General features: G+C 45.0%; 1 protein-coding gene across 4 annotated transcripts in view; it reads right to left on the bottom strand.

Moving 5' to 3' along the window:
- The window catches only part of KIAA0513 (KIAA0513 ortholog), a 59,308-nt gene that overhangs the window by 27,011 nt on the left and 5,750 nt on the right, over positions 1-26,547 (bottom strand). For 2 of the 4 annotated variants that reach the window (XM_077891050.1, XM_077891053.1), the window contains exon 2: positions 22,628-22,716. The exons of 1 other annotated variant lie outside the window; for it this stretch is intronic. The gene's annotated coding sequence lies outside the window, so the exon portion shown is untranslated. Of the gene's footprint in view, positions 1-5,167; positions 5,463-22,627; positions 22,717-26,547 lie in introns of those variants that run through there. One more of the 4 variants, XM_077891051.1, reaches the window with a different exon arrangement.

The following is a 26,547-nucleotide window of genomic DNA, read 5'->3' as shown; positions in this document are numbered from 1 at the left end:
GTTAAGCATTTGCCTTTGGCTCAGGTCATGATCTCGGCCTTGATACTAAACCCACATCGGCCTCCCTGCTCAGTGGAGAGTCTGCTTCTCCCTTGCCCTATCCCTCTGCCCTCCCTCTGCTTGTGCTCTCTCAAATAATTGGATAAAATCTTTAAAAAGGGGGGCACACCTAGGTGGCTCAGTGGTTGAGCCTCTGCTTTCAGCTCAGGCATGATCCTGGGGTCCTGGTATCCCCAGCAGGGATCTGGCTTCTCCCTCTGCCTGTGTCTCTGCCTCTCTCTGTGTCTCTTATGAATAGATAAATAAAATCTTAAAAAAAAAAAAAAAAGGAAACAAGAAAATACACCCAAAGAACCCCAGAAAAGTGTCTTTTCTTCCTCTGTGGTTGTGGATATAGGGTGTGTTAAAGCATCTGACTACATAAGCCATGATGGAAGGAGGCCAGTGACCCTTAGCCCATCCACACTAGGTCAGGAATGGTGCCAGGACTCAGTCAGGAATAGGGCCAGAGCTCACCCAGGGGCAGCAGAAAGTAAGTCCAACAGCATCTTCAGACTTGGGCACTGCATTCTTTTCTGCAGCCACATCTTAGCTGAATGCTGCCCACAGTTAGAGGAGACAGCCCAGATAAGGGGATGCCCTCAATCCTCACCACATAAGATAGAGCCCAAAGAGCTGAGCAAGGATGCTTTTAACCTGAAGCTGTGGTTCCCAAACTGGTGCCAGGGCACCCAAGGATATTTGAACAAATTCACAGGGGTGCTGTAGGATATTTCAATATTTCAAGGAAAACATAGCAATACTCGACATCTTCCAGACACGGACTGAACGACTAGCTCAAAGTAGCTCACAGTTTCACCATTAGGTCATGCTGTATTCCTTTCTATGACCTTGTATCTTTGTGAAGTTGAATTTTCTGCAGTTTGCCACAATAAAAAGCAATTTGGAACAAGAAAATCAAATAGAATGTCCTGAATTGTCCATAAGCTGGGAAAGCACCCAGGGAGCCTTCCTGTCTGTTCAGATGAGCCAGCTTCAAAGGTTGTTGCCTCTTACCATATCTACTAACATCCCAAAAATCAATATGGAACAAGAAAAGAGAATGGCCATGTACAACAAAGAATGAAACAAAAAATAGCTTTTAAATGGTGTAGTATGCTGAGCAGTGGTCCCCCAAAGGTGCTCACGTCCTCATCCCCAGAACCTACAAATACATGAGCTGACATGGCAAAGGGACTTTGCAGGTATGATTAAGTGTGGTGCCTTGGGATGATCCTGGGGTGCCCATCATAATCACAAGGTCCCTTAGAAGGGAGAGGTAGGAGGGTCAGAGTCAGGGAGGGAGCAGGAGTGATGCTCTGCTGCTGGTTTTGCAGCTGGAGGAGGGGTTGTCAACCAAGGAATTCAGGTGCTTCTAGAATCTGGAAAACTCAAGGGTAAGAGTCTCCTCTGGGGCCTCTAGAAGGAACTTGTCCTGCTCACACCTTGACATTAGCCCCATCAGACTAATTCTGAATCTCCATCCCCAGAAGTATATGTAGGACAGTAAATGTGTGAGATTTGTTAAATCAGCTGTAGGAAACTAACCAAGACAGCTAGTATGTTGTTAGGACCTAAAGACTCACTGAAGTGCCCAGTACTTGCTTTAGCCTAGGAGTGTCGGGACAAAACGAGTGAGACACTAAGGTGCCAGGAGTGTGGCGACCTCCGGGCCTGGGCCTGTGCCCAAGCCAAATCCCTCGTCTGCCACCGGAGCTCAAACCCGACACAGGCTGCATATGGATCCCTGTGAAACTGATGCTTCCCAGCATCAAGTCAAGCTTGTGGGGATCATCCGGTTTCCATCTCCCTCCACCATGAACATATCATTAGACAAAGGTCTAGAGACAGAAGGGGGGATAAAATCTCTCGTCGCCACCATGCCTACAAATCCCATCTCCTTTCTGTGTATTCCCTTCTAGCGCTCGTGCTTATACCATATCCATGCCAAGGAAAGTCTGAATGTTTGCTGTGTACCTGGTGCCTGGCTGTCCCTCTCTCATCTGCAAACATGCAGGTGACCTCACTGAGAGTCTTCTCTGGTCCCCCAAAGAGTGTTTTATTTCAAGTTGGCCTACCAGCAGGTCAACAGGGTTTGGCAGGAACGAGGTGAGACAAATCCTTGGCTAAGATTTCTGGTCTCTGGGGCTGTCCTGAAACAGGCGAACCTGATCACTTTATGAGGTTACTGTCACCTGGTTTTCTTCCACTATTGTAAGATATAATAATGGATAGTTTCCAGGAAAACGGTGCCTATTGAAACTGCTGGAGTGGAGGAAAGGGAGAAGGGAGACAAAGCTAAATGCAATCATCCTGTAGAGAAAGCGCTGCTGGGAACACCAAAGAGTTGAAAGAGTAAATCACCAAGGTTATCCGGAAGCCCCAGGAGCTGCTGTTTCCCCGTCCCCTCCCCCACCCGCCTGCCACAAATAATCAGCCTCAGGGCCAGGGCTCTCTCTTCCTGCTCAGGCGGCATTTGCTCCACACACTCCTTGCTCCCAGGCTTGCCTCGCCCCCTAGAGTCTTGAGTCAGAGAAGGGCCCCAGTGGGCTGGCCTGGGGCAGGCTGCAGTGAGGAAGCCCCCTGAACCCCTCTGCACAGCTGGGCCCTCCAGTGCCCCAGCCAGAGGTCAGACACTAGCCCAGGCTGGTAAAAACACGCTTCCTGTTGCTCAGAACCTCTCGCACCATGAGACCACAACAAGGACTCTATCTGCTTCTGTGAGGGGCTGAGCAGCTCAGCCCTTGGGCTCCTGACAAATAAATTTGCTCATCACCTTCTGGCTGGGTGATAACTGACTTTGCCTCTGAACCAGGAAGAGAGTTTTGGGCTGTTTGGAGCTACACAGCAATAGTCATTCTAGAGAATGAATGCATATCAAATATGAAATGTCAACGATGTCCTTTTAGAGGTCACTGCAGTCAGGCAGCTGCTCAGACACAGATTTATACCTAGTCAGTGTGGATCTAGGGCAACTTACAGGTCCATGGAATCAACAACAACAATAACAAAACCCATTACCAAAGTCGGGGAAGGAGCTTAGTGGAGTTTCCAAAAGCAAAATAAAAATAGGGAAGCAAAAAAAATAGGCAGCAAAAGCAAAATAGGGAAGCATACTGGGTTATACAATTTTTTTCATTCCGACATTCATCTGCAGAGTAACTTTTTCCAGACACTGAATTTAAAAGTGAAATTGTCAAGAAAGTCCCCGTATGAAAAACGCTGATTGTAACGAGGTATGTAAAAGACCTGTAAAAGTTACAAGGCTCCGTAAAAGAAGCAGAGGTGTTGAAACATACATTTTTAAATAACTCTTAAAAAGTCTGAAGGCATGCACTAACTCGGCTGGGCACAGGCGTTTGGCTGGAGCACACTACCAGGGTGAAGATAAGGCATTCCTGGTGATACAGGGTGAAGTGTCGTGAACCTGAAGACATTGTAATTAATGCGTCCACGAGGGCCCCTCTCCCTCAAATACTAGATGCCCCAGAGGGCTTTTGGCAAAGCACCAGATCACCCATGATTCTGAAGGGCCAACGTTCTGATTTGATAACCAAAACAGGATCCACGTGCTGCCATTCCCAGGGGGGAGAGGACTGTCATTCTGCTGGTTCACTCCCTCAGACACAGACAGCAGTGGAACTTGAGGTGGCTGCAGGGGACACAGCTCCCACTGCATCTCTGCAGCCACGTGCAGGCACACCTGGCTCCCACCAGGATGGCAACCCTCTACAAGGGTCCACGTCTGAGCCGGGCACCTGGCAGGAATGCTCTGACTCCAGACTGTCCAGGAGACTCTCCAGTTGGCTGAGTCTCTTCATGGCCAGGGTTAGTGACCTCAGGACTGCACTCCCCCACAAGAGTCTCCCTGTGAGTCAGCAGCCTAGTCTGCTTTCATCGCTATAGGGTTCTCAAGACCAGAACAGGGCCAGGCACATAACTGCTCAGTGAAGATCTGCTGTTGCAGGAATCTCACAGGTCAGAGTTCAAAGGTGATCACAGGTCACAGGCTGCATGTGTCAATTCAGCTGGCCCACCCACCCGGTCCTAATCACCCACACATACTTCCACCAAGGCCCTTGGCCTCTGTGAAGGAAGCTGAAGGAAGACTGTCCGAAAAAAATGCCACTGCCCTTGTTTTTACAACGGAGAGCAGGAAAAGCTGTAGGATCACTACTGACCTTTCAGTCAATAAACCGCATAAGCCCTGCCCTGAAGCCATTCTTTGAAGCTGCCTGGGGAGACTGCACAATTCCTGACCTCCATGGGCTTCCAACATATCCCAGGAGATGAAGAAAATGCATTCCACAATCCGACGGAAACAAAACTGTTTTCTGCGTAGGTGCAAAGAAGAGTAATTTGCAGACCCCCTCTTGACAAAATGCACACCTGGCAGGGAGAGTAAGATGAGTATCTAATTGTGCCGACAGGCAGGGGGCGCCAGCACCACGACAGGGTATGTGGGTTGGAAGACACAGGCTCAGAAGAAGCAAGACCAGGGGATCCCTGGGTGGCTCAGCGGTTTAGCGCCTGCCTTCCGCCCAGGGTGTGATCCTGGAGGCTCAGGGTGTGATCCTGGAGTCCCAGGATTGAGTCCTGCATCGGGCTCCCTGCATGGAGCCTGCTTCTCCCTCTGCCTATGTCTCTGCCTCTCTCTCTCTCTGTCTCTCATGAATAAATAAATAAAATCTTAAAAAAAAAAAAAAGGCCACATCCAACAGCAAGGGGCTTCTCAGAAGGCTGGGTTGATTTCTGCTACTTAGAGACCAGAAGAGGAAAGAGAAGAGCCCTCAGAGAGTCCTGGCATCTCTGATGGGGCGGCCTGTGGAACACCATGAGCTACCACCACAGTGTGGCCCTGGGGGGTAACTTCATACTGTTTTACCCAAATCTGATACCAGAGGCTTCCAAGGCATTTGGAATTGATGGGCAACATGCCCAGAGGTGGCCACCGAGAGGTGGACTTTTTAGTATATCACTGATGGGAAGAGCACAGGGTGAAGGTCTGGGGAGAGGCAGAGGCGCCTGTGGCCATTTAGAATCCACATTCTGGATCCTGGATTCCAACCACAGACCCTCATGTCATCCATCCCAACACAACTCTCAGCTTGCCTGAGCTAGGACATACCTGGCATCAAAACTGGATGGCTGTAGCTCCCCAGAATCCAGGCTAGAAATGCACTTGGGGGTCAAGAGGCAGGAGCACAGGTAAAGCTGAGGACCACTCAGAGGGCAGAGGAGGGCAAAAGCTGAGTGCTGGTGAGAGGCACAGCCGTGCAGGAAAGAGGTGTGGGAAAAGAGGGGCACAGAGGGGCAGCCCCGGTGGCGCAGCAGTTTGGCGCTGCCTGCGGCCTGGGGTGTGATCCTGGAGACCTGGGATTGAGTCCCACGTCGGGCTCCCTGCGTGGAGCCTGCTTTTCCCTCTGCCTGTGTCTCTGCCTCTTTCTCTCTGTGTCTGTGAATAAATAAATAAAATCTTAAAAAAAAAAAAAAAAAAGAGGGGCACAAGGTCGGTCCAAAGCCTGGCACTATGCAGCAGTTTAGGGGATTTTAATGGGGTAAGAGGCCACTCTGATCAAGGAGACTGGAACTGAGTGCATGGCTGCCACAGTGAAGAGTTACAACTCCTAGCCTTTGCAGGGGAAGCCTCCACCATCCCTCATCTCTGAAGAAGTGAAGATGACAGGTGGGGGAGACGACAGGGACAAGTGTCAACCTCACTTCTAGAAGGGAAGGCAGTAGACACTGTGAATAGATTAAGTGGGATAAGCATGCCAGGGAGTCTCTATTGGTTACTAATAAGACAGCTCTGTGAGCACTGAGAGAGGCAAGTAGTGAGGACCAAGGTCATACTTGGAGCCAACCTGATCTCTGTCACTGTGTTTTTTACACACTCATAGATCCAGGGGAAATTGCAAATTGTATGCTGGGGTTTACTTTCAGCAAGGCACGTGGCAAATTCATTACAGCTTTGAGGACAATGAAATGGACAAATGTAGCCCGAATGTTGTGTAAATTAGGTGGATCTATAAAGGCTATATTTCGTTGCCCTGAAATGCACTTTTCTTGCATTTTAATATCTCTGAAATTGGATGCCTCATCATTGCTCTTAGGCAGGCTTATCATGATCCATTGTCACCATGCAGAGACAAGAATGGACCCTCTTTTATTTTTCAAAGTAATTAAAGAAATTCAAAAAGTGCATAAATCAAAATTGTGTCACTCACTGAATTCTCACAAAGTGAATACTCCTATGTAACCACCCCACCTCAAGTAGTAGAGCATGATCAGTCCTCCTTATTCCTTCTCCCTGGTTCTTCCTTAGTCCCCAAAGGGACACAGATGGGGTGCTCCATAAAGAGCATGCTGATGGCACAGAGGATAGTTTACAGAAACCCATGTACTTTAGAAGGATATTTTTACAGAAACCATGTACTTCTGAATGTAAACAAGTTTTAGAAGGACTTTAAGCAACTTGTTTTGTTTACATTTTCCTCCTTGTAATGGATCAAGTGATACTGGATAATAATCTGTGTCTAAGTAATTGTAAAGGTATTCTTTCAATAAGGACAGAATAAAAAGTCTAAGTGATTAGAAAGTGTTGTGTGTCAGTACAAATGGCAGTGTTTAATCTTTCTTCACTGTGCATAAAATAATGGTGGGTCTTACAGGTGATGAGGTTTTAAATTCGATGAAATATGGTAGTGGGCTGCAGTACTCAACAGTGACCCTGGAAAGGTCACTAACGGGCAAGGGACTCCAGTCCAGGCTCTACCTGACACCTTCATTAATTACTCAAATTGAAAGCAAATCACATGGTGGTGGAGAATGTGTAGCATCTAAAGTCAGAGGGATGGTTAACACAGAGAATGACACAATCAGACCCAAAAAGCTTGCAGTAGATGTCAATGTTGAGCTGAGTCTTAAAAGGCACCTCTGGATTCACTGAGCATCTGCTGAGTGCTTTCCATGTGCCAGGCATGATGTGGCAGCAAAGGGGTAACGACAATGTGGTTTCTGCCCTTGAATAACTCATAAATTATTAGTGAGGGCATCTGACATTTCAGCACAAACTTGCACAAGCCCAGTACCAGGAGGCGCTGCGCTCATGATGAGTCTATGTGTTTGACACTAATAACAAACTCCCAAGAGACCTCCAGCTGCATTGATGAAAGCAAACTAACCCAAAACAGAAGCAGCAGCTCCGCCCCTACACCCTGCTTCCACTGGTCGGGCTGCTCCCAGAATGTTTTGCCCAATCCCACACCTGGAAAGGAATGGTCAGCTCCTCTTATGGCAGCAATACTGAGTACACACGTCCAAGAACTCACATGCATTGCTCTCCTCAATCATTAAGTCCAAAGAAACCCATGAGGATTCCTTGTTTGGGAAAAAAAAAAATAATACATTTGCAAAGGCATTTTAATTCAATAAAGGCATGCTTGTTAAGACTTAAAAAAAAAAAAAAAAAAAGGAGAGAGCCATTGAGGATCTGGAGAACATCCAAAAAAATAAAGATGAAAATGAAAGCCCACCTGATGACCATGTCACATGAGCAATAGTGAGAAAGTGGAAGAAACTTACCCTGAGAATAACCCAGGGGACAGGATAGGAGTCTTCAAATTTGTGAGGAGTGGGCACCTAACCAAGGGCCAGATTATTTCTATGTGGCTCCAGAGGGAAGAGTGAATCTTAGGGTGGAGGCCCACCAAGGCTGCAGTCTCCACTACCAGAACAGTACCCTCAGTCCCGTTTCTAGGGCAGCCAGCAGAGGGTGGACGTCTGCTCGTCAGCAGGTTATCCACAGGAGAGGCCATTGGACCTCCAGGGTTCCTGCCACTGGCATTCTGAGATAACGTTTTATGACACTTAATGCAGGCTTTACCCCACTGCAGCTGCTATAAAGCTTCTATCCAAAGAGGACTCGTATTTTATGACCTCCAGGAAGAAAGAAACATCTAACACGTCCACAGTTCACAGAAAAAAGAGATAAGGGACCATCTGCTGGTTCCACAGTGTGGTGAGAGAGTGAGATGGGTTCAGTTCTCCACAAAGCCCTCCCCAACAAAACCATGACTCTACTGTGTCAATTTTCAATCCACCATGACAGGCCAGGTGCTGTGCTAAGTGCTGGGAATAGAGCCGTGGAAGACACAAATTTCCTGCCTCACGGAGCTTGCAAAAGGCTCCAGAACAAATCCCATTTCACCACGTTGCCAAAAAAACCAAAGGGTTCAGGAATTCTGTTAGCCACAAGTGGATTAGGGAGGGAGAGAAAGGGGACTAGGGTTGCCCACCAAAGGCTCCTCCATGGTCAAAGCCTTTAGACTTCTTAGTTCTTCAAAAGTCATCCTGAGTCTCAACTCAAAAGTCACCTCACACAAGCATCTGGATGTACATTTTGCACTTTTGCTAATGTTTCACTCATCCTAGGCAACCTCTTCACGAACTGGTGAGCCCTCCAGTTTAAGGCAACAAGGAGGAATCTGGATACAGGGGTTTCCTCTTAATTTTCACTATTGATTTATTGAGTTGGTTCCACTATAAGCAAATGTTAGAAATTACTGCAAAGCGCATCCCTCCCTTGGTGAGCAGCTATATTTCTTTAATAAAAGAAGAATACAGTTAACAATTTGGTGACAGCTGGATTCAATTTGGATATAGACTGACTTGGCCTTCCATCCCTTCGGGTAATTTGACAAAATAAATCCGTACTGCTCCCACCCCTGGTATGGAGATAGCCAAACTTAATCACTGGATTGGGCTGGGCTCCACACTTTGTCCCTTTCCAAAGAAGCTGGGGCAGTGGGGAGGGGAGCAGTTGGTGGGGAAGGACAGAACTGAACAGACATGCATTTTCTTTGGGCTTGGTGCTTTGCTCCATTGGCCCCAGTGAAGAAGTGTGCACACTGGACATCTGTGTCTCTGGAAGAGAAGGCTCTGGGCAAATCTTCCTGGATGTGGTTCACCTGGCCGGCCAGGTCACCTCTGGCTCACGGTCAAGGTGCTCTGCAATCTGGAGCTGGTCAAGGCTGCCCACACAGCTCTCCAGTGGCCACATGCAGAGGGGATACTGCCACTATTCAAGAGCAACCTGGCACAAGCATTCGGTTGTTGGCCTCGTCAAGACACAACTTCATCTGGCTGGTTTCCTTGCTCTCTCTTGCTTTCTCTCTTCCACCCTCTGTTTCTCTCTCTCTCTCTCTCTCTCTCTCTCACACACACACACACACACACACCCTATGCTTTTGTTAATGCTTTCTTCACTTCCCTATACACACCACCCACCTCCCTCTGGCTAGATCTCTTGGCACACCTCAAACCTGCTCTTCAACATGGAGAAATCTGAAATGTGTTAATGTGTTATGCTGGTTGCTTCTATAGTTCATTTGCGATCTTTTGAAATGCTCTTTAATGTTGAAACATGTTTGACAATACCTTAAAAGTCTATTTAATTTATGCTAAGGAAATGACCCAAGAGATGGCCAGGGAACCTCCACGCAGCACAATTTAAAACAGCAAAAGAAGTAGCAGTAGCCTAAATGCTCAACGAGAAGAACTTGGTAAATTCTGTTACATTGATTCTGGCACTTCGTCCAAGTGTCACGGAGGACCATGATGACAACATAGCATTGTGAAAATGCTCACGTTACATGAAATGAAAATGGAAAAACCAAGACTTACATTATTCTGTGATGACAACTATGAAAAAACAATGCAGGACAATGCCACAGCTATCCTGTCCACCCTACGCCGTTGCTACCAACATCAAATGAGCGAATAAAGCAACAACAAAAAAAAGGTTAAATAAAAAGGTTAAATAAAAAAAGGTTAATTAATATTAATGCCACATTCTGAGTGGCATTAATATTAGACATTTGAAGAACGTTCAGGGCACGGGCCAAGAGGGAAATGGAAACTCTGAAGATCAGATCAACATCAGAGATGTGAGAAAGAGGCCACTTCAAAAGTTCTGCTCTACAATTTACAGACAGTCTTTGCTTTCATCTGTGTCAGTGTGTGCAGGCGGAAATTCAGTGAGATAGTTACTGGTATCAATAGGCCACTCATTCAGAAAGTCTTAGCAAAGCAAGAGTTATGCTTGCAATCAAGAGCAGATCAGATTCTGCAGCATGCGGCTGAACACAGGGGACAGCCTGGGCACAGACGGTGGGAATCCCAGAGTACAGACTCCTCACTCACAGAGAAGTCTTCCTTTGCTTCTCCATGGGTACCTTTCCTAGCACTCAGTGTCGAGGAGGAATAAAGCTCATTTATTTACAGTCAAACCAAACAATCACTGGAACCCAGCAGCCTGAGTGGGTGCCGAGAACCCATCTGTCTCTGTAAAGGCAGATGCATGAGGCTGGGGGTGAGGAAATCTCAGGGGAGGTGCCCCATGAGTCCTTCATGGGACCCTGCCTATCAGCTGCTTCTGTTACCAACTACCTACTCCTTCGACCTTTATTTTTCCACACAAACCACAATTTTCCTGCCCCAGTTACATCCCTACTTCCTCATTCCTTTGTTTAAACCAGATTTCTTTGTTGAATGCCTCTACAACACATGCCTTCTGGCTTCCTGGTGGTTCTGAATGAGATGAGGGTGAGTACACCCCACCCAGCCTCACCCACTGAATGTGGCTATAATACCCGGGCAGAGTGACCTGAGCAGCTATTTGACATCCCTGAAAAGGAAACAGTAGCAGGTAGATGAGGGAAGACAACAGAATTTAAGACACCACCAAAATGGCGGTGAGTCTGCCATCTGCCTATGACAGGACCCCCACCTGGACTAACTACAACTTGACACCTAAAAGGGGGCCTCCCTGCAGACAGCAGAGATCCAGAGACAGCCATCCCATCCTGCTTCAGGAGCAGGAACAGGGTCCCTAATTCTCAGAAACAGCCAAATCTCAGAGTTTTTCCTCTCTTCATGCCTCTGTCTTGGCTCTCTTGCACCTAGCCTTCCCCCCTCCCCCCCAGCAGCTCTGCAGTAGCAGTGACAACAGCCGCAGAAGAGGGATCCTTCCGTTCCCAAGGGAGAAGCTGTATTCTGAAGAGGCTGACAATCCTACTGGATTGTTCTCTTGATTCTCCTCTTTTTAGTCACAGAGGTGAGCTAAGTTGTAAGGAGAGTGTAGCAGAAGAGAAGTAGCACCCCTGCATTTTGGCTGAAGGACCTAAGGGGACGAGGAGGTCCCTGAAACTGGAAGTACTTGGGAGATTGTGAAGAGGGAGGAGCTCAGGGGAACAACCCCATAAAACTGTTTATGAGGTCCTGGGCTCACCCTAGAGCTGCATGTATATATATGTGTGTATATATATATATATATATATATATATATATATATATTACACATTATATATATATAATCCTCAACAGCATATCCTAGATATTGAGTGCTGAGGTTCAGGAGAGACCATGGGCCACCCCATGGCCAGTGGGGCAGATCTAAAGAGTACTATGAAGTCACTGAAAACACAACTGATACTGAAGCCACGAAGGCAAGTAGGGACTCAGAATCTGAGTGCCTGCTAAAACAGAGACAGCAACATTCTCTGTGGAATTTAAACAAGGGCCAGGGTCTCATTATGTAATATCCAAATATTCAGAACCAATCCAAAATTACTCAACATACAAAGAACCAGGAAAACTCTCAACTCACAAGGAAAAAGATAATCAAAAGATGCCAATGCCAAGGTGACACAATTATTGAAATTAGCTAAGACTTCAAAGCAGTTATTATTTTTAAAAAATGCTCCAACGTAAGGAGTTTTTGGAAGGAAGGGAATGTTAAAAGGTTTCAGCAAAGAAACTGAAAATATAAAAAAAGGTTAAATGGAAATTCCAAAACTAAAAAAAATACAGTAACTGGAAGATTAAAACCCACCAGATAGACTCAGTAGCAGAATGGATATGACAAAGGTAAGAGTCAGTGAATGCAATAACAGATCAATGAAAATGATGTAATGTGAATAAGAAAAATTACATTAAAAAAATGAACAAAGCCCTGAGGACTTGTGGGACAATTTACTAACAGAGGTAACATTTGTGTCATTACAGTCCCAGAAGGCAAGAAAGAAGGCAGTACCAAAAAATAATAATAATAAATAAAAAAATTGAGGCAATAATGACTGAAACTCTCCAAATCTGGCAAAGGACATAAGCCTTCTGACTTGAGCAGCAACATTAACACACAAAAAAAAGATTAAATCCAAAGAGATCCACAGCCATGGCCATCATAATACAACTGATGAACACTCAAGACAGAGAACACATCTTGAAAGGAACCAGAGAAATGGAATGCATTACTCATGGGGGAAGAAGGGTTTGGTTGTAGATTTCTCAACAGAAACTGGGACAGCCAGAAGGAGGTGAAACATCACTTCTTAGGTGCTGAAAGAAAAGAACTGCCAGTCTAGAATTCTACCTCCACAAAAAAAAAAAAAAAAAAAAAAAAAAAGCTTCTGGAATGAAGGCAAAGTGAAAACGTTTGCTGCCAGCAGACCTGCTTAGTAGGAAGTTATAAAGAAACCTCTTTAGACAGAGGGTAAATAATACGAGAAGGAAATGGAACATCAGGAGTAAAGTGCAAAAGAAAAGGAGGAGAAAGTCTGAGTAAATATAAGAGACTATTCTCCTCTTGAGTTCTTCAAAATATGTTGGACAGTCAAAAGCAAAAATCACAATACTGGCTGATGAGCTTTTCAACGTAAATAGAGGTATACATATTAACACTACAAAATAAAGGAGAAAGAATAAAGGGACCTACATGGTAGTAAGGTTTCTACTCTCCACTCACAGTCTTCAAATAGTGATTCTAAGTGGACTGAAATTTTAGTGTGTATATCAGAATTACTAGAGAAAACACCGAAAAACCCAAAGCAAACAAACAAAAAAACAGCTACAGTTAACCCTTGAACAACACGGGTGTGAACAACCTGAATTCACTCATATGCTGATTTTTTTCAATAAATACAATATACTTATTGTACTGTAATGTCTTTACTTTTCCTTATGATTTTCTTAATAAGATTTTATTTTCTCTAGCTTACTTTATTATAATATAAATATAATACATATAAAAGGTATTAATCAGCTATTTACGTCATCAGTAAAGCTTTGCATCAACCGTATACTATTAAGTTTTTGGAGTCAAAAGTTATTATGTGAGTTTTCAACTGTGAAGGGGATTGGCATCCCTAACCTCCATGTTGTTCAAGGGCCAACTGTACACATAAAGTAAAAAAATTCAATAGACAAAATGGAATGCTAAGACATTCAGATAATCCTGAAGAATATAAGAAAAGGAACACAGAGGAGTGAAGACTCCATGGAACCAAGAAAACAAACAATAGAATAGTAGACCTAAATCCAAACTTATTAATAATTGTATCAAGTGTAAGCTGCGTATATGCACCAATTAAATGACAGAGATTATCAGAATGGCTAAGACATGACCTAGCTATATGCTACCTTCAAGAAATTCACTTCAAATGTGATTGTATTAATAGATTAACAATAGAAGAGATGATAAATATGCAAACACTAATCAAAAGAAAGCCAGAAAAGCTATGTTAGTGACAAAGTCTAGGTTGGAGCTAAGAGAACTACTGGGAATAAAAGAGAACACTACATAATGATAAAAGTGTCAGTCACCAAGAAGGTTTAACAATCCTAAATATTCATGTGGCTAACACCAGAGTTTCAAAATATATGAAACAAAAACTGACAAAACTGAAAGAAGAAAGAGACAAAGCCACAATTACAGCTGTAGGCGTTAGGATTCGTCTCTTACTTATCTATGGAAGTAGCAGACAGAAAATCAGCAGGGATACAGAAGAGTGGATCAGTAATATCAACCAACTGGATCTCAATGACATTTATAGAACCTGCCACCAAACAATAGCAGAATGAACATTCTTTCCAAGTGAATATTCCCCCAAGACAGTCCACCTCATGGCTTATAAAACAAACCTTAGCAAATATATTTTTAAAGATTTTATTTATTTATTCATGAGAGACAGAGAGAGAGAGAGAGAGAGGCAGAGACACAAGCAGAGGGAGGAGAAGCAGGCTCCATGCAGGAAGCCTGATGTGAGACTCAATCCTGGGACTCCAGGATCACACCCTGGCCCGAAGGCAGGCACCAAACCACTGAGCCACTCAGGGATCCCAAACCTTAGCAAATCTAAAACAACCGAAGCCACACAAAGTATGTTCTCTGACCATAATGGAATTAGACTAGAAGTTAACAGAAGCATGGCAGGAAAATCTTCAAACACTCAGAAATTAAACAGCACACTTCTACACAACCCACTGGTCAAAAAGGAAGTCTCAAGAAACAGGAGAAAATGTATTCAACTAACTGAAAGTGAAAATACAACAAATTAAAGCCTATGAAATGTAGGTAAGCCAGTGCTTTATTTATTTTTTATTTTTATTTTTTTAATTTTTAAAAAAATTTTTTTATGATAGTCACACAGAGAGAGAGAGAGAGACATAGGCAGAGGGAGAAGCGGGCTTCATGCAGGGAGCCTGACATGGGATTTGATCCCGGGACTCCAGGATCATAGCCTGGGCCAAAGGCAGGCGCCGAACCGCTGAGCCACCCAGGGATCCCCCAAGCCAGTGCTTTAAAAGACATTTATAGCATGAAATACTTAGTTTAGATAAGGACAAAGGTCCCAAATTGATAATTTAAGCTTCTACCTTAAAAACTAGAAATGGGGTGCCTGAATAGCAAAGTTGGTTGGGCATATGACTCTTGGTTTTGGCTCAGGTCTGATCTCAGGGTCATGGGATTGAGCCCAGAGTTGGACTCTGCATTCAGGGAAGAGTTTTCTTGAGTTTCTCTCTCCCTCTCCCCTTACTCCCCTCTCTTAGCTCTTTATCTTTCAAATAAATACATCTTAAAAACTAGAAAAAAAAACAAGAAAAAGATTAAAATAATGCCAAAAGGTAGAAGAAAGGAAATAGTAAAGACCAAATATCAATGAACTTGAAAAAGAGAAACAATAAACCAATACAATGAAAAAATGTCTTCTTAGAAAAGATTATTCAACTTGATAACCCTCAGGCCAAATCAATGAAGAGAGAAGACACAAATCACAGTATCAAGAATAAATGAGGGGGTATCACTAGAGATCCTGTAGACATTAAAAGGATGGTAAGAGGGGCTCCTGGGTGGCTCAGTTGGTTAAACATCTGACTCTTGATCTTGGATCAGGTCATGGTCTCAGAGTCATGAAATCGAGCCCTACTGAGCATAGAGCCTGCTTGAAATTCTCTCTCACCCTCTCCCTCTGCCCCTCCTCATCTGCCTCTCTCCCTCCCTAAGAATGAATGAATGAATGAATGAATGAGTGGATAAGGGCATACATAAAGCCAATAAGCTATATAAGATGGGTTAATTCTAGTTTCTTAAAAATCACAAACTACCTAAACTATTCAAGATGAAATGGATAACCCAAATAGTCCCTTAACTATTGAGGAAATTGATAGTTTAGAACTTTCCAAAAAGGAAATCTCCAGGTCCAGATGGTTTCACTGGCAAATTCTACCAAGTATTTAAATAAACAACACCAATTCTACACAATCTCTTCTTGAAAATGAACAGGAGGTAACATTTTCCAATTCATTTTATGAGGCCAGTATTACTCTACCAAACCAAACAAAGATAATACAGTGCAAGAAAATGATATGCCGGTATCCTCCATGGATGCAAACATGTTAAACATCAGCAAATCAACTACAGCAACATGTAAAAAGAATAATATGTTGTGACCAAGTAGAGTTTATCCTGGGAGTAAAATGTAAAAATCAAACAATGATAAAAGTTCTCAGCAAACAGGAATAGTAGGGAACTTCCTCAACTTGATGAAGAGCATGTATGAAAACTCTGTATCTGACATATGCAATGGTGAAAGACTGAATGCTTTCCCTGGAACATTGGGAACAAGGCAAAGATATCAGCTCTCACCACTCCTATTAACACAGTACAACAGAGAAGTCTTATCTAGTGCAGTAAAGCCACGGAAAGATACCAAAAGGCACTGACAAATATATTGGGAAGAAGAAAATAGTCCCGTCTAATCAGAGATGACATACTAAGCAGAAATTCCTATGGAATATGTTTTTTAAATATTTAAGTAACCTCTACACCCAACGTGGGGCTTGAACTCATGACCTCAAGATCATGAGTCACATGCTTCTCTGACTGAGCCAGCCAGATGCCTCCCAAGGAATCTTTTTCTAAAAAATCCCTAGAACAGCTTACTAACAAAGGGATGGAAGACAGACCCAGCACAAAGACCATGGGGATGGTTAGCATGTGAAAAGGGGTCAGCATCAACAGCCAACAGGGAAAGGTGAGCTGAGACCATGGCAAGCTACAATTACACATCTGTTAAAAAGGCTAAAATAAAAAATATTGATAGTACCAAGCACTGACAATGATGCTGAGCAACTGGAACTCTTTATATGTTGCTGGTAGGAATGCAACAAGGTTTGGCAGGTGTTTGTGTTTGTTTTTTTTTTTTAAATGAACTTTTCCATTTTGAGTAGTTTTAAATATACAGAAATAAACAGAAAGTTACAAAGATAGTAGAGAATTCCCACATGATCCACATCATTTCCCCTACTGTTAACATTTTATACGAAGAAGGCATATTTGTCACTATTCATGAACTGGTATCAATCTATTCTTAGTAACTAATGTCTATACTTCATTCCTATTTCCTTGGCTCTTCCCTCATGTCCCCTCTGTTCCAGGATGTTGGGTTAGTCACCGTGTCTCCTGAGTCTCTTCTCAGCTTATTTATTTATTTATTTATTTATTTATTTATTTATTTATTTATGAATGATAGTCACAACGAGAGAGAGAGAGAGGCAGAGACATAGGCAGAGGGAGAAGCAGGCTCCATGCACCAGGAGCCTGATGTGGGATTCGATCCCGGGTCTCCAGGATCGCGCCTTGGGCCAAAGGCAGGCACCAAACCGCTACGCCACCCAGGGATCCCTCTTCTCAGCTTTGACAGAGTCTCAGACTCTCCCTGGTTTTGATGACCTTGAGGATTCTGAGGAGTAGGTGTTGGGTATTTCATAGAATGTTCCTCAACTGGGATTTGCCTGACATTTTTCTCATGGCTAGTCTCAGGGTATGGGTTTTGGGGAGGAAGTCCAGGGGTAAAGTGCCACTGTCATCATGTCGTATCAGAGGCGTATGCCATCAACAGGACTTCTTACTGGTGACCTTGATCACTGGCTGAGGACATGTTTATCAGACTTCCCCACCGCAGATTATTTGTTTATTCATAAGAGACAGAGAAGCACAGACATAGGCACAGACATCCCCACAGGGAGCCTGATGCAAGACTCGATCTCAGCACCCTGGGATCATGACCTGAGCTGAAGGCAGATGCTCAACCACTGAGCCACCCAGGTGCCCCAAATATTTTGTTTCTTAATTGCAACAGTGGTTACATTAATCCATATCTGTATTTTTTTAATGAATCTATATGTTTTAAAACTCATAAAAATACACTCCAAGAAAAGGTCAATTTTACCATATGTAATTAAAAAGAAAAAAGAAAAAAAAGAGGTAGAAACAGCCAGCCAAGTTCTCAGAACATGGTAGGGGCTAAGTAAGTGGTAATTTCCTTTTCTTATAAAAAGTCGGGCCCTAGAGACCCAACTCTTTGGCTGCTTGGCTGCTGTTGGCCCATCATCCAGCCTGCTATGTCTACTAGATTTCTTGGTTTCTCTATCCACATCTCTCCCAGGTGTCCGTTTGGAGCTACATACCATTCCTAACCAGCATGTTCTGAACGTTGTAGGTCCCTGGAGAATGTGGAACAACCAAGTCAACCATCTCCTCCCTCCTACCAGCTGATCTCAAGGATGGTGCTGGCCTCAGAGAGGCTGTCCCTCCTCTGCAGTTTATGCGCCAATCCCCACTCTCTTGGGAAAGAAATTCTCTCTGCTGTGCAAGGGAAGCAACAAACAATCGAGGATCCAGTAGACAGGGAGCGACCAGAAGTGATTACCGCAGAGAAGAGCCGCTAGTGGGTAAACTCTCCTAATTCTTGTTAGGCAGAGTGGAGCATCACATTCGTGGGAAAGGAGGCAGAAAGTGGAGACTTCTACAATATCGGAGACTCTGATTTTTCTGTGATTTTTTTCCCCTCCTTTATCTACATGGAGGAAAGAGTCATGCACAGAGAAAGTACTCTGGATTAAATCAGTTTTGTTTTTAAAACTAAACAGGGAAGACCCTGTTAGAATAGCCACACATAGCAGGTGTGACTGCATGGTGGAAACAGACACATGGCTAGAAATACTTAATGAAGAAAACCCACAGATATGAGTCCTGCCAGATTCTCTATATGAAGCTCAGAGAGCCAAAGACTAAAGTGAAATGAAAAAGCAACTCTGGGCATCTGAGAAACTATAACACGGCAGTGTCAAATGCAATGGGCTGGCTCACATCCTGAGGGCTACCAAGCACCCTCCAACATTTCCTTTTGGATGCCTCCCTAACTGGATGCTCCTGGAGGATGGGCCTCACTCGTTAGGAGCACAGCCCTGTACTCCTAACAAGAGGAGTACAGAAAGCCCAAGTTGATGTAAGGATCAAGATTGCACATGCCAAAGGGGCTCCATAGAGCCCTCATAGAGCCTTGAGCTGACTGCTGGTCTGAGAAGGTGACAATTGTCCATGCGGCCTGAACAGGCTGGAGCGCAGGTTCCCATACACGGGGCAGAACCTGGTCACTTCATCTGAGGTGACAATGACTTAGGATCATTGAATCCTTGAAATGGAACCCAGCTTCAGAACTCCCTCTGTTACATTCTTAAAACAAGTGCACAGGGCATCTGCTTAAGCATGACATGTGAGGACTCTCTTCCCAAAGAACAGTGCTCACCGACAGCCCTTAACAGCTGAGACCAGCTGTGTGGTGGTCCTGTCCCCTTGTCCTTCACAGATGTGTCCAGAGGTGCATCTGACTCTTACCATTTAAACAACTAGGAATGGAGAACCTTCCCTCGTGACCTGGTAGTAGTGAAGGGACAAACTGTCTCCAGAAGGGCTCGATCACAATAAAGTAAATGCATCACAATTAAGTAAATGCATCACCATAAAGTAAATGCAGGCAAAGCTCCCCCTTTCAGGGTCTGGTTTCTGAGTGTTGGCCCTGAAAGCTTGTGACCTGGGTGATGCAGGAGACCACCATCTCCCCTTCCTGGGGGCCTGCAGCCATGGCACGCACTTGGGACACCGGGTCGCCTCCTTCCTTCAAACCCACACTAGGATCCAGCCTCTTCTGTACTGACTAGACAAAGGCACTGACCGGCAGAGAACTCACCAAGTGACCTTTTTTTTTTTTTAAGATTTTATTTATTTATTCATGACACACATACACACATACACACACACACACACACACACAGAGGCAGAGACACAGGCAGAGGGAGAAGCAGGCTCCATGCAGGGAGCCCAACGTGGGACTCGATCCCGGGTCTCCAGGATCAGGCCCTGGGCTGAAGGTGGCACTAAACTGCTGAGCCACCCGGATTGCCCACCAAGTAACCTTGATGGAAAAACACAAGCCTTCTGTAACCAGGGCCTCCTTCCTCCCGAGCCATTGTGGTTTTAAGGAAACAGAGATGAAAAACTCCTATGGTCTCCTAAAGGCACAAAGGTCCATGTGGGACAATAAGAAGTCGCCACAATGGGCTCGCAGCAGAACCACCCAAGCAAAGAGAACAGAGAATGGCCTGTGAGCCGTGCAGGGCAGCACCCTGGTCTTTGGAGGCAATGTGGCCACGGGGGCGGGGGTCACACTCTCCTTGCTCAGCCACAGCCTGACTCAAATCTCTGCCAGTCATCAGCCTGCCTCTATCTCTGAGGGCCTGTGCTGGGGACAATCACATACCAAGGCTCAGGAGAATCAAGGGACCATGGCCCTGGTTCCTCTGCTGGGACTGCGAATGAGCCAGGACTTCCGAGCCGCCACCGCCCCCATGGCCTGCTTTGTTTCTTTTCCTTCCTGGAGTGATCTGCCCCATTTCCCAACTGCTGTTCCTTTATTGAGCAAACATTTTAAAGATTTTTATACCACCCATTCTAGAAGCTAAATACAATCACATTTTTCTAAAATCTTTCTCCCCCTTAAAAGTTCGTATTTGAATCAAAGGACGGCATTTTCAGATATTTCCTCAAAAACAGTCGCTGCTCCTCCTTCTCCGGTGCATGCATGGGTTGTCCTGCCACACCTGAGTGCGCTGCTACGCTCCTGGTGTTACATGCTCTCCAGAAGGTCAGAGCCGCTGCTTCCTGATGCTGCTTCGGTTAATGCAACGCTGTGAGAAAGTCAAGCTGCTTTGGGGTGCTCTCTTTGCATAATGTTAGCTGTTACTACTATTTAATGCTTTCTAATAGTTAAAGAAGGATTACCACCAACACTCGTAATGCTCACACCACCAACACTCGTAATGCTCACTACACACTGGGCACTGAGCTAATGCTCTGTATGGATAACCTGATTTAACACTCCCATAACATGTGGGCTAGGTCTATTAGAATCCCCATTTTATGGCTGAAAAAACTTCAAGGCTTAGAAAAGTTAAACAGCTGTCTAAAGCCAGAGAGCCAAAATCAAAGAGTCTAGATAAACCCAAGCAGAGCCAGACGTCACAGCCTTGCTGTAATGTAAGCAGGTAACTGTGCTAATTTGGGGTATGGATAAGGAGCTTCCAAACTGTGGATTAACCCTCTCTTACTCATGTCTAGGGGATAAGATGCAACCCAGGAGTCTTCCTGGTTGGGAATGATGCAGACAACGTCTGATTTAGATATCTATTCTACAGCATTTAATGAGGTTTCTTAATTCTTTTTTTTTAAGATTTTATTTATTATTTGAGACAGATTGAGAGCACTAGCAAGAGGAGGGGTGGTGGAAGAGGGAGAAGCAGGCTCCCCTAAAGCAGGGAGCCTGACACAGGGCTCAATCCCAGGACCCTGAGATCATGACCTGAACTGAAGGCAGATGCTTAACCAACTGAGTCACCCAGGCACCTGATTCCTATTTCAATAGAGACTGGCCAACAAGAAGAGCTCAGCATTGATCACTCGCAAATGCTAGGTTTTTGTAGAAGTTATTCAGTGCCTAAAGGAAAAAAAAAACCTGAATGATCGAAAAATAACACTAATAAAGGAAATGCCTGCAAAGGAACAGGAACAAAACAGTTATGCCCTACATGATTCCAGACCTTGTTTAACTCAGATAAAATCCCATGATGTTCGAGTTGGATGAGACTTGAGATTTCCAGAAGACAGTGGAAGGTTGGCAGACAGATAAGAAAGAGGCAGGGCAGGGAAGCTCAGGGGGAAAGGCACGGACTCATGGATGGTGTTTAAGGTGAACAACTAAGACCCAGGGCAGTGAACTGACAGGGTGACGTCAAGGCAGCAGAGTCACACAGTGGTTCATACCCAGCAGCAATCCAGAGCCCTCTCTTTCTGCTCATCAAATGGGTACAAGAGAACCAGAGAGAAGGGTCACTCCTGTCCCTGGGTTGGTTTGCCATCCCTCTGCTCAGTGTCACATCCGGGATGTCACCACCCCAGGCCAAAGAACATGGCTGCTGCTTCTCTTTTCTCCTCTGATGGAGGCAGTGCCGATGTGGACAAGTAACAGGTGTAATTTTGTAGACTTCAGGTCATTCATTTGACAAATATGTATTAAGCCCCTACCACGTAGTGGAAACTGTGATAAGTCCTGGGGGTACAAAGAACAACAGATACCATGCCTTCCTTTCCCCAACATGATCGAGGGAGGGACAGAGATAAAGAAAGGATCCCAGAGACATCCCAAGTGCTATTAATCCAGGATACAGATGTCAGTGGGAGCCCAGAAGTAGGGGCACTCCATTCTGCCTGGGAGACTTTAAAGACTGCATTTTTCAGGGGGCATCTGGGTGGCTCAGTCGGTGAAGCATCTGCCTTCGGCTCCAGTCATGATCCCAGAGTCCTGGGATCCAGCCCTGCGTTGGGCTCCCTGCTCAGCAGGGAGTCTCCTTCTCCCTCTCCCTCTGCCTGCTGCTCCCCCTGCTTGCGCTCTTTCTCTATCAAATAAATAAATAAAATCTTTTTAAAAAGCTGCATTCTTCAGGTTGAATCTAGCAGAAGCCTCTAGGGAAGATGCTCCCAACAGACAGAACACCATGAAGCGGCAGGCAGTAGCTATCCCCTACACACACCTAAGGCAGATGCATTCAGATGTCACTGGAAGACTCGGGAAGGATAACAAAGATCCCCAAGTGTGGCAGAACTTCAGTTTGTATTTGCAAATACAGCTGACTCTAGAACCTCAATGGGAGGGTGACCCCCCACGCAGCTGAAAATCTACATATAATTTCTGACTCCCAAAATACTTAACTCCTGATAACTACTGCTGACCAGAAGCCTTCCTGATGATGTAAAGTCTATTAACATGTGTCTTATACATTACATACTCTATTCTCACAATAAACCAAGTGAAAGAAGACACTATTTAGAAAATCATAAAAGAAATACACTTACGACACTGTACTGTTATTTGCATATGAGCGGCCCGGGCAGCTCAAACTCGTTGAACCTGTAGTTCCAGAGCCAACTGTATTCCCCAGAACCTGAAAAGTGAAACATACACAATCAATTGTTTTTCTACCCCCAATAATATGGGAGCTGAATTTGCTTATTTTTTTTGTTTTTTTTTGGGGGGGGGCGGTGCTAAACAAAAATTAAGATGCACATAATTCTGTGCCCCAACCCCGCTTTGGAGTGTAGATAAATATTTTTTAAAAGCCTGCTTGGCAGATGTTTTCTTGCACGTAACTGAAAAGAAATCAGTTTCAGCTGCTGCTCTGCTCAGAAGGTAACTAAATAGCTTTCAGGGGGGCCCTTCAAGTGTATTGATCTGTGGTTTTGAGGACACAGACTCTTCCAGATGTCTTCCCTGCATAATTTTAACTCCCAGTTTAAAAGCGAAGCTAATTTTCTTTCCTCTCAAATGCTTTAGCTGAAGGCAGTTTTATTCGGTCTATCCTTTTAGGAAAAGAACCGATTAGTAGGGGCAGGGTTAACCTGAGAGAGAGAAGGGAATGAAAAGATGGGGTCTGCACAGAACCTGTCCAGTTTCCAGAGACTAATAGCCTTCCTGACATTATCAGAAGTGACTCAGAAATGCAACAAATGCTGGAGCCACGCTGATCCACAGCAAGGTTGATCTACAGCAGGACTGATCTACCAGAGCACTGTCAGCTTTGGGGCTGAGTCATTCTTTGCAGTGAGGGCTGTCCTGTGTGTGCACCACAAGATGATGGGCAGCATCTCTGGGATGCCAGAAGCACCCCCAAGTCATGACAATCAAAAATGTCTCTAGATGCTTTCCCCAGCAGCAAACAATGCCAGAGATTCTCCATCCTGTTAACTGCTTCCTAGTCATTAGCACTTCTCTCTTAGGTTATCATTGTATCCCCAAAACCAATCCAATAAAAAGCGATCAGGAGAGACTGCAGACAATGTATAAGTCTCTATATGAAACAGTTAACATTTTTGGTTACAGGAAACCTTGTGTGTGGAATTCCCCTGATTAAAGCAGGCTCCAAATAGCACTGGCTACCTAGTTGTGTCTGGAATGGTAAGAAGATGTGATGTGTCTCCTTCCTTCTGTCATAGGTTAGCTCATCATTCAACAAATATTGTGCATTTACAGTGTGCCAGGCAATGTTGCAGATGAATAAGACAAACAAAAGCCTAGCCCTCAGGGTGCTTATGTTCTAAGCTGGAGAACAAAGAGATAAAAAAGGAATCATTACAGTTCATCATTAAGTGCTGTGTATAAAATAAAGCACAAATAGATCAGAGCTGTACTGTCCATGTAGTAGCCACTTGCCACACGTGGCTATTAAGCCCATGAAATGTGGCTCATTTAAATTGAGCTGTGCTGACCACACCAGATTCCAGACTTAGTACAAAACGAGAATGTAAAATGTCTCAATAATTTCTCTATTGATTAGATGTGGAAATGATATTTTGGATATACTAGATGAAATAAAATCCATTATAAAAATTAATTTTGCCTGTTCTCTTTACTTGTTTAGTGCGGCTGCTAGAAACTTAATATAATGCATGTGGCTCACCCCATATTTCTATTGGGCAGTGCTGGGCCAGAAAAACCAGATGGAGGTGGGGAGCTCCTTCAGCCTGAGAGGCCAGGGAGGGTCACTCTACCATCTGGAGGACCAGCATCCCAGCCTGAGGAAATGGCAAATTCACAACTCAGCAGTGGGAATGAACCTAGTCCATTAAAGCAACAGTGAGGCAGTGCGGCTCCTGTCAGGGAGACACAGGGAGGGAGGCAAGGAGCTGAGGATGGCAGGGCTTCCAGCCAGGCACAAAGCAGGGGCTTGGCTTGGAGGCCAAGCTGAGGGGTTAGGATTTCATCCCAGGAGCAATGGGAAGGCACTGGAGAGTTTGCATCAAGGGGACACCATGATCTGATTAATGTTTTACAAAGATGCTACATGCTGGTGATTGCGTGGAGAGAGGACTCACATTCAAGCAAGAAGCAGGACCACCAGGCAGGAGGCATCAACCTCGTGGGACCTTTCATGCTTTTGGCCACTCTGGATCAGCTGGCAGGGTTACTTAGAAGAGGACAGGAAGGGCGCCCAGGTGGCTCAGTGGGTTGAGCAGCTGATTCTTGGTTTCTACTCAGGCTGTGATTTCAAGGGCTGTGGAGTCAAGCCCTACATCCGGCTCTGTGCTCAGCAGGGAATCTGCTTCCCCCCCCTTTCCCTCTACCCCTCCCCCAATTTGAGAGAGAGAGAGAGAGAGAACACAAGGAGGAGGGAGAGGGAAAGAGAGAAAATCTTCAGCAGATTCCCCTGCTGAGCATAGAGCCCGACATGGAGCTCGATCTCCTGACCCTGAGATCACGACCTGAGTTGGAACCAAGAATCAGCTACTTAACACACTGAGCCACCCAGGCGCCCCTGATGTATTTTTTTTATTATCCAAATCGAGCATTGGGATTCTCAAGAGCCATCCAGCTGCTTAATGAAGTTTAGCTAACCTGCCTCCTCACAGTAGGGAGAGTGTTAAACTAGCTCCCCTCTGTTAACCAGTTTCCACTCTCCTTGGACCACCACACTAAGTGTTTAAAACTGGGGTTTTGGGGGTGCCTGGGTGGCTCAGTGGTTGAGCATCTGCCTTTGGCTCAGGTTGTGATCCCAGGGTTCTGGGATCGAGTCCCACATAGTGCTCCCCACAGGGAGCCTTCTTCTCCCTCTGCCTATGTCTCTGTGTCTCTCATGAATAAATAAAATCTTTTAAAAAAAGAAAAACTGATTTTTTTTTTCTTTTTTGGTTTGCCATTGATTTTGGTCTCAACATAATGCATTTACTTCATTCTTGCTGTTTTACTATTAACTCAAAATTTGGTTTTCTTCTCTCATGAGGCTTTCATCCCTTTTAATTGGGCCCTATTTTTGTATTTCAGCCTCCTGGGTCCACCCCCAAATCCCCTAACTCAAGAGTGTCAGCACACAGCAGCCCTCTGAGCTCATTTGTTCTGGTATTTTCCACTTGCCGTTTGCTCCACTGTTGCTAGATTCTCATTTTCCCCCTAGCTCATTGGTCACTTTTGCCACGGGTGAGTCATTTGTTCTGAGTCATGCCTGGCTTCGATGCAAAGGCCAGGAAAAAGCCTCAGAACACACACCTGGTTTATCAAAGGACGTCACTGAGGAATATGGTGTTTTCCTAAGTGGATTCAGTAATTAACTGGGAAAAAAAATCAAAAACCTTTTCTCTCCTTTCTTTTCCTCCCTCCCACCAAATTTGCCATTTCCTTCAGCATTTGCTGGAGATTCTTCCTACAGTGGAATGAATCTTGGTCATTTGTCTTGGGCTGAGAGAGGCAAGAGGACATTTCTGGAATGAGCCCAGAAAATCCCTGAGGATGACAGCAGGGGTTATGTAATGTTCTTGCTCTGTTGTACAGCACCAACCATCACACACAGGCCACGTGTGAAATGTTCTTCCTTTCGAGAGCTGTGAAGATGCTGTCTTACACAGGGACCACCACACCATCCACAAAACAAGGAAAGATGAGAACCACCTCAGACCAAAGGGGGACCTGGACTGGACCCTGGGACAGAAAGACAAGCTGTCTGGATCTGCACACCAACGTAGCCCTTACGACTATACGAGGGTGGGCAGATTCCTTGTCTGTGAACTGGGGATGGCATGGGTACTACCCGGGGGTGTTCTTACGAGGGTTAACATGACAACCCCAGAGAGCACTTAGCACACTGCTGGGTAGGGTAGAGTAAACCCAACCGGCATGACCTCATGACCTGTCGCAGCAACACCTCAAGACCCTTCCCCTGCCTGTCAGGGCTAGCCCTCAAGTTATAGGGACCAGACTCTGAGAACCCCAGGAATACGAGCACTTT

Source organism: Canis aureus, chromosome 3 (genome assembly GCF_053574225.1).
Source record: "Canis aureus isolate CA01 chromosome 3, VMU_Caureus_v.1.0, whole genome shotgun sequence".
NCBI classification, from domain to species: domain Eukaryota; kingdom Metazoa; phylum Chordata; class Mammalia; order Carnivora; family Canidae; genus Canis; species Canis aureus.
The sequence above is the reverse complement of the archived record's forward strand: the minus strand, read 5'-3'. Positions and strand labels throughout refer to the sequence as shown.